Genomic DNA, 9655 nt, shown 5'->3' on the forward strand with positions numbered 1-9655 from the left:
GTATGTTCTCCCTGTTTCCTCCAGGTGCTTCGGTTTCGTCCCACACTCCAAAGATGCACAGGTTTGTAGGTGAATTGGCTTCAGTAAAAGTTGTAAATTATCCCTAGTGTGTAGGATAGTGCTAGTGTACAGGTTGATCACTGGTAGGCATGGACAGGGTGGGCCGAATGGCCCGTTTCCGCACTGTATCTCTACACTAAACAAAAACTAAACAGTGCCCTACCATATTATACTAGATAAGAGTATTAATTAGATGGTGTGTTGGTAGGGTTAGTAGTGCAAGATATAGAAAGAGGTTATTTTGGAGCAGTCTGACCATAAACTCTCCCACTGTCATGTTGAGCACCTAAGTCCAAGATTTGCTGAAGTGGGGAGAGTTTGGTCCAAACAACAGCCAGCAAGATTTTCCCCATGGTCTGCCTGCTGATGACTATAAGTTTTTTTGTTGCAAAAATGAGCGAAGACGAGAATGCCCAAATGATAACAGCATAAATCTTCATTAGATTCCGTATATCATTTGCACTGGACTGCTTTCTAAAATGTAAAACTAGATTTATTGGATGTCCATTTTTCCAAACATTCATTGAGTCGCAAAAGCAACAAAATAATCTGCATTTGTAAAGCATCTTTATATAGAACATAGAACAGTACAGCACCACAACTGGCCCTTCGGCCCACAATGTCTATACTGAATACGATACCAAGTTTTTTACATTTTTAACATTTTTATTATCATTTATTTTTATTAGAAGCAATTGTACAAAGAGAAAATAATCGACATAACAATTATACAATTTTCGTACTGCTTCAGTTTTAACATTTTATGAACTAGATCGGAAAAAAAGTAAAAGGATAAAAGGGAAAGAAGAAAAGAAAAAGAAAAGAAAAAATTTCAAGAAAAACACAAAAAAAGAAAAAAGGAGAACCCCAGAACTAAGGAAGGAGTGAAAGAAGCGGAGATATATCACACTGCCCTTCAATACGCCCGCTCACCCGATCCTAGCGTCGGTTTTGAGTTTGTGTTCTGCGATCCCAAGTTAAACTAATCCCCTCTGCCCGCATGTGATCTCCATTCCCTGCATATCCATCTGCCTGTCCATAAGCATCATGGATGCCACGATTGGGTCTGCCTCCACTACCACTCCTGGCAGCATGTTCCAGGCACCTCTGTGTAAAAATCTTGCCCCACACATCTCCTTCAAACCTTGCCCCTCCCTCTCACCTTAAGGCTGGGCCCTCTGTCTAGCATTTGACGTTTCTGTAATGAGTGGAGTCGTATACACGTCAAAATACAACACGTATATATTAAAGTCCACTTACAGCATTAGTCTGCAGCACGTTACAGTACCTAGCAGCTACTCAGACTGAATTACGTAAGCAAGCTCTTGGTAATATAAATCGCATATTAGGCAGAGCAACTACTAACAAGCACTACAATTGGGTAGTAGGAAATAACCAATCTACATCTTTCCTTGTAGAAACAAAATAAAGCATAGATACGTGGAAACATGGTGGCCAAACAATATAGTAGCCGCAACGTTAATAACGCATGTGGGAGAAGTATAGATAGTTACACAAAATCACCGTATCTAATGGGTGGCCCGCTGACCCGTCCAACACGAGTGCGGTACGAATCCACATCTCCTCCTTTCACTGGGGATGTGACTGGGGAGGGAACCAACCGGGGATGTGCCCGGGGACCCGCCGGGTGGAGGCGGTGAAATAGGTGAGCTGGGCGCTGAACGCCATGGGGAGGCCACAGGGGATACAGTCTCTGGTAGTGGAGCAGCCGGGCCGGTAGTGGGAGGGTAGATGAAACACGAAACCTCTGGATGCGGAGTCGCAGGACGCGGTCCCTTCACTGGAAGGAGATGTTGACGGTTGCGTCTGTAAATGGCCCCCGTCCGCGCTAACCAGGTTCTTTGGCAGGGTTGTGGATGTGACCCAGACGGCCATAGCCCTTGTTGGTCAGGAGGCGAACAACCTGTCCACTGGAGAGACGTTTAAGTGGCTCACTGGATTTGTCGAAAAAACGTTTTTGCGCATCGCGCTTGAATTGTAGTTGTTTCTGGACCGCGGCCGGAGAATGAACATGTGGCTTCAAATGCTGCTGGGGTACAGGCAGGGCAGCACGGGTTTGGCGAGACATCAGTCGTTGGGCTGGGGAACCCAGTATGGGATCCCTGGCAATGTCCCTTAAGGGCCTGTCCCACTTTCACAACCTAATTCACAACCTTTTTAACTCGTGGACATTTTTCATCATGCTTGAAAAAACGCCCCGACCTACTTGATGCCACGAGTACCTACGACTAGCATCACGACCTGCCTACGACCGCCTACGACCTCGTGATGACCATGCTGCGAGTATGAGTCAAGGGCAAACTCGGCAGAGGTCGTGAATTAGGTCGTGAAAGTGGGACAGGCCCTTTAAATTAGCAGGTCCAGGTAGACCTCAGAGTTAGCAAAGTAAGAACGCTCCATTAGTTGTATTGCACTTCGGACGGCTCGTTCGGCGAGTCCGTTAGACTGCAGAAACTCAGGGCTGCTGGTGATATGTCGAAAGTCCCATCGTCGTGCAAAGTTTTTGAAAGGCTGGCTGGTAAACTGACTGCCGTTGTCGGATAGAAGGTGTGCAGGGGAGCCGTGCATGGAGAAATGGCGTTGCAACTTCTGGATAAATGCTGGAATTCTGGAAAAAATGCTGCAGATGTGATGGTTTGGAGTAGATCGATGTCAAACCAGCCTGAATAAGAGTCGACAAGAACCAGATAATGTTTCCCATGCCATTCGAATATGTCGGTGGCTACCGTGGACCACGGGAGAGGAGGAACCGGGTGCGGCAGGAAGGGCTGCTTCTGCTGGTGTGGCGGCAGGCTTCCGCAGATGGCGCAGACTTCAGTTTTGTCACGTATGTACTTGGCCATGCCAGGCCAGTATAACATGCTCTGTGCCCGCTGTAAGGTTGCCTCCACACCCTGTGGACGGTGTCGAAGTACTTGTCCCGGAGGACAGCTGAGACAACTGCCTTGTGGCCCTTGACTATAATCCCGTCCTGTAACACCAGTTCGTCGCGAACCTGGGCGGATGGCGAGCGGGGTGCTGTGTTGTTTATCCGGCCAGCCACGCCGGATGACTGCGGACAGCAATTGTAAAGTCTCGTCAGCAGCCGTGTGTTCTGCCAGGCTGCCCGCTTAGGCAATGAGTAGGAACATACGATACCACTGAGAACTGGTCCTGTTCAGAGAGTTGTTGTTCGCTGGTTTTGCGTGGGGGCCCTTGATACCATGTCAGCTATGTGCATGTCCTTTCCCTTTTTTATAGACAATGTTGAAATTAAAACGCTGCAGCTACATCATCATCCGTTGCAGGCGATCAGGAGCAGCGTGAATGGGTTTATTCAAGATGGTGACCAGCGGCTGGTGGCCTGTATCTATAATCACAGACTTCCCAAAAGTAAAGTCTTTGAATTTCATGCAGGCGAAAACCACTGTAATTCTATTTCAATCTGGGCGGAACGTTGTTCAGTATCGGTTAGTGTGCGAGAGGCATGTGAAACGGGCTTGCAGTCGCTATCGGCAATGGTCTGCAGGCAAGCAGCACCAAGTCCGCACTGGGACGCATCACATGTCAGCGTTATGGGTAATTCCAAAGCGAAATAGGCGAGGGTGGGTGCGCTGGCCAGCTGCAACCTAAGGATAACAAATGCTCTTTGGTGCTGCGGGTACCAGGACCATGCAGTGTCTTTGTGTGTCAGAGGGGCAGATATATCGCTGAAGTTGGGAATACATTTCCTCAGGTAGTTGACCATTCCAAGGACCTTGGGAAAAAGGTTCACAGTTAACCAAGCTCTTTCATTGAAGCGTTGAAAGAAAAAAATGCGATGCCAGGAACATCTAGGCTGTACCAGGAACATCTAGACAGGAAGAGGAGAGATGCAGTTATGGTGAGCAGAGCTGGGAGAGAATGGCGCAGCAGGTTAGGGTCTTCACAGCCAATTGTGGAACGGTCGGACCTGAATTGTAGGGGAAGAGAATGGACAAGTATTTCAGATGGTCATTGAGTTGGGGGATGCTACAGAGATAGAGGAGGTTGCGTTAAATAAATTTTAAAACAATGATGAGAATTTCGAAATCAAGGCTTTAGTTAAACATGAGGCTGGGCCTATGGCTGATGGGCAAGCTGGAAATGGGCAATGGAATAGACATGATTTCTTTCTTTACGCTATTATCTTAGCAATTGTCTCATAAAAAAAGTCTCTACTTCCCAACTATAATTGCAGAAATATTTAATAAATCGACTGCTGCATTCTTTGAGAAAGAATGGAAGTACAGTCACTATCATTTTTTAATCTTGTTGAGTTTAAACGGAGGGACGGTGGTATTGTGCATGGGTACAAACAATATTTATTTCTGGTGCAAGAATAATTTCTAATCATCGTCCCTTGATCTCGTTTAGTTGGCATTAACTTTAAGAGTACACTTTGCAATGTATCAGGCGATGTTCGTATTAAAATAATTTATGTGTGCCACTCTGACACACCATTGAGGAGCATATAACTAAACTGTTGGATTTTGTTGTAATTGGGACATTTGGCCGGTTAAAGTGGGCCAGAGAAAGCCATCTGTAACGCAGGCAAAAGAGTTGATTGTTTTAAATAAATAAAAAGGACCGAACATTAACGGCGGAGAAGATGAGAATATTTTGCAATGAGTTTGACTCCTTAGGAAAAGTGGAAGAGGGTTGCAGAATGGGGGCATAAATTTAATGCACTGTGCACCACCGCTTGACAGAATATTTGCATGAAAACCATCAGACCTGTATTTAAAAAGAGAGCCTGTTGAGCTTGGTATGCCATGGCCCTATTAAATGACTTAGTGCATTAAAAGCTCAACATAAAAGGACAGCAACTGGACCCTAAGGATCCCCCCCCCCCCCCCCCCCCCCCCCCCCCCGGTGTTTGCCTTTAAAGGCTGATCACCTGAAGCTTTTCGGAAAACACAAAAAGAAAAACACATTTACTTTTGACAATGCCAGTAATTTCAGATTTAGGAATCTTGCTTGATGATAGTAACAAACTCATTTAATTAACCCTCTTGGTGGACCATCATGTGACTAAATATGCCTGAGACATTCCTTTGGGTTTTGCATACTACAAATGCTTACAAAAATCATTTGTTTTGTTTTTATATTTAAACCCATTATTGCAGCGCTTGGTGCAGAGATAATTACCAAACCTATCTCGTATGTTTTTTTCTCCCAATGTTCATTAATAACAATAAAAGGTTGTAGGTTAAAAACTCACTTAATTGCCTTTATGTTAATGACATTATGAATAGCCTTAGCTACATGATTCTAATTCCGTCCAGTATTCTGTTTCCCACTAAATCCCTAGGTGAGCTGCTCATTTTATCAGCATTACTAATTCAGAGATATTTTCCTTGCAGGTGGGGTTTTGTACATAATCAGAATTAATGCGTAACACATACTGCAAGGAACAGAATTGATACATACTCTGAATAAGTAATTAAAGGAAGTGCTATGGGCTTGCCCGTAGAATTAGAAATGAGATTTTGTGCATTTAAAATAAAGCATATCCAGCATTTCTTAAGAAATAAAAAATAATTCCTTATATGAATTTTGACTTCATGTTGGATTAAATTTAATTGTGAAATGTGAATTACGCCCAGTAAAATTAATAGCCTTTTCTCCAATGTACCAAGACCAGAAATAAAATATTGCCTTATGATATTTGGTAACCTGTCTTACACGATCGGAATCTTGCACTGATTTTGCCCATTTCACACTATAATGTTGACAGGGTCCTCATACTTTCCCTTCATTTTAATCTGTATTCGGTTGCACACCTCTGTTTTCCGAAGATCTGTTCGCCGGTTAAAACCAAACGCAACGTTGAACTTAAAAGTAATTACAATCTGCTTTCGCAGTCTGCCTTTCTCCAAGCCATGCTTCCTTTAAATTTTGAAAATAATTGGATTACGGGCTACGACGACCTATACAATCACCCTTTGCGGTCAAGAGGGCTCGTTCCTCATAGATTGAAATCTAAAACACTACCCTGCCTTTGGCGTGGACTCTTTCCGAATTGTGTTGCTTTCCGAGGGACTCTGTTTGTAACAGCCATGCTCAGATGACAGTGGCACTCGCGATCAATGGAGGTGGACAGGAGAGCTTATGTATGTAAGGAGAAGGTAAAAAATGAATGCGCCAATGGGCCGGGTTCCGATGAGGCAGGGCCCATTGACACATTAATTTTTGTCCTGGCACGGCAGGAATGAAGGATAACGAAGAAAGCCACAAAACGTGAGATGCTGTTGGTGAACAGCCATTGCCGAGGTAGAAATGAGGCCAGGAGATGATGAATGTGTGCCTCTCCCCTCAGCTGAGGAATGACCTGGATACACTTTACATCCGAGCGCCAAGTGTGCCAACATTTTTCACGGCTGCACTTAGCAGTGGACATTATCCTGGCCCCCCTTCAAAAGGGGTGACCCAAAGTCTTTGCTCGGTGGTTCTCCAAAGTGTAATCACCTGCTCAGCCTGTAATTTTATCAAATAGCGTGTACTTTTTCCAGCCACTTATTGACCAATTAAGTCAAGCTCTCATGGAGGGGGTCCATCTGGCTTGAAGTCATCCTGGATGAATTGATTGAAGCCATTCCGCAATCTATGAGCCAGCTTTAATGATCTAGGTGATAATACTTGTAATTCTTCTCAGTCAAGGGAATTCTCAGCAGCTGTTGTCTGAAATCCATGTTCTGATACACTAGAGCAAGAGCAATGCATTAATCCACCTACAGTTTTCATAACTGTGACTACATTATATATTGTGACACTTACAAATCACTCACAAATACTAGCAGGCATATTCCAGGCCAATTTCTTTTTATTTGAAACAAAAAAAAACAACTTTTGCTCTACTTTTGGAAGGGCACTGTGATGATGTTGTTTCCGATGATTAGAAAGCGAAAGTGTATATAAATATTCTGTAATAAGTACGCCCATTTTATGGCTTGTTAGGTTGGTGTAACTCCGCTTTTGATATATATCTCCTGGACTGATTTAGAGACAATACAAATCATTGTAATTATGTTGCTCACAATGCGAATTGTTTTCGCGTTTAATGTCTGCATCTTCCTATTGCCTTTACAATCTGCTGTTGCACTTTGCTGGTTAGTTCACTCCTGTACGGACGAGAGCAAATGCCAGTCTAATTGCACCCCCCAAATTCCTAATTCGCATGGGGGACCGCCAGCATAATGAAATTAACGTTCGAGCTGAGAATAAAATGACAAAAATGTACGTTGATAGCAAATTTCAATACGTTATTCCTTGGAAAATAAAAGGCTTTCTACTGTTCGTTGAGCCTAACAGTCACATTGAAATTCTATTTAGTTAAAATAAAACAGCAGGTTGAACTAAAGTGATTGAGTTACCAGCGCAGCTTTAAGCAATTCTTCTTTGTGGTTTGTGACCCATTTGAACCATTTACTGGTTCTCAGCTCAGCTCTTGCACAGAGCAAATCTCAGCGTCTCTAATAGGAGAATGTACTCAACCCTTAAAACCCACTAGCTTAGGAGTGCCACCTTCCTACCCTTAGAGATATTGACAGTCGCTGTCAGTTCTCAGGCAAGCAGTCAATACATAGTCAAGCTTCATTCTGTATACAGGTACATTAGACACACAGTAATACTGTGAACCATGACAGGCTTAGCCAAGGCTGGGAACGCATCCTTGGAGATTTTAATGGTTGAGGGTTAGAGGTTGCTAAAGCCAGGTGGAGTTTAGGACATATTTACCAAGGGAATGAAATCAAACAGAGTTTTATGTGTTGTCAGAAACAATAAAAAAAGCAATAACAGCTGGTGCGTATAATAAGACATAAATTTTACTGTAATGGTGTAGTTTCTAGTGATTAAAGCATGAAAATGTAAATAAAAAAGCTACTATGGGTTCGTATTTCATGACCTACCCACACCAGTTTCCAGAATTTATCTGTATTAGTGAAGAATAAAGCATTGAGGCAATAAACAAATGATCAGGCCTGTAAGTAGCAGTACTTCCAGACGTCTGTTAGTTTCTCTTCTTATTATTTTTGGCAGTATTGCATATGTTCTCTGTGCTCATTCCAGCTGATTATTATTCCAATCACCAGAGGAAGAGAGAGTCACATTAATTTGTAGTAATTAATAGCACTGATGCATCTGACAGTGCATGTTAACAAGCCTCTTTGATTGTTTGAATCTCTAACTGTGGCCCTTCTTGTTTGCATCACCTCCAAGGAATTCATAATATCAAAGCTTAACGGTATCTGATACTTGTCAAAATGCTATTTATAAAAGTTTAATTCTTTTATTGATTTAGTTTGGTTTTGATGCCTGCAGAGTCAGCTCCCCTGACAGAACTTAGTGGATTCAAATACTTGTCACCAGCGTAGCCTCCTTTTTGTGCAGGGAACAATTGCCATAGGCCAAGCCAACAGGCATGGTTTAATTGCCATTAATTAAAAGCATAAATCTCTTTTTTCTTCAGTTGCTCTGCTCTTAAAGGGAGCAATGCATCTCTCCTTTTTTTTTTTGCCCCTGTATTTGTCAGAACACCTTCTGGCGAGAAAGATTTAACCCATTCTGCGCTTGTGTTGCATTCGAGAAATACCTTTGAAGCACGACCTTGTGTGATCGAATATGAAATGCACGCAGGTTGGTGATATTTAACAAAGTGGATATCTTCTTTATTGCTGTATAATGAGGTCAAATGAATCCCTCCATGGGTTGGAAAAAAAAAATGCTTAAATGCTTTCTGCGTCAAATGTTTTTTGACAGCAAATATAGCAGCAGGTGAACAGAATGCAGGCTCCCAGAAATTGCACCAAGCCAAGCGCACTGGCCATAATTTTACATTTTGACAAAAAAAAAGTATTTGAATTAATTTTTCCTTAAACCTTTTAGTATGGAAAGTGTGCTGAAATCAGCAAACAGGCATATGTTCCTCCACATAATAGGTTTAGTAAATAGGCTGGGTTGGAATTGTGTCATGTATAATGAGCCTACTTCAGTGCCAAAGGCACAGACACTGAATACTGTCCCTAAACATTGTCCATGAGCTCCACTCTTTCCGACAATTGTTTTGGGCGACTGTTAGGTATATTTAGGGCGAGTGAAGGGTTAATTATTAATATCAAGCAGAATTCATTGTTTTGAGTGGGGAGAGGGAAAGGGGTTTTTATTACTGAACGCGGCATAACATACCGTACGCAATTAGCCTATGAAATGATTATCAACCATGATTTGTTATTCAATGGCAGTGTCAAAACAATTCTGTTTCTCTTTGCTGCCAAGCGTCATCTTCCTCCCTTCAGCTCTGCTGCTGTTAGGGGAAGTGTCGCTGTAAGCAGATTATTGCTTTAAAGCATTTACACATATTAGTTTTGCTGCATCTGCCAGTACTAGCAGCATCGCAGAGCTACTGAAGTTCCGCACACACTTTATTTAAAAAAGATCTGCTCAGGGTCATTTTAAGTGCATAATACATACATTTCTTGTGTATTTACTTTCAGCAGGTCTCTGCTTTCGACGTGATTGATTTTTAACCCTACTGTGCTTTCCACAAACATCTTAAGTGGGCGCAATTTTGTTT

This window comes from Amblyraja radiata, chromosome 10 (assembly GCF_010909765.2).
Source record: "Amblyraja radiata isolate CabotCenter1 chromosome 10, sAmbRad1.1.pri, whole genome shotgun sequence".
Taxonomy (NCBI): Eukaryota; Metazoa; Chordata; class Chondrichthyes; order Rajiformes; family Rajidae; genus Amblyraja; species Amblyraja radiata.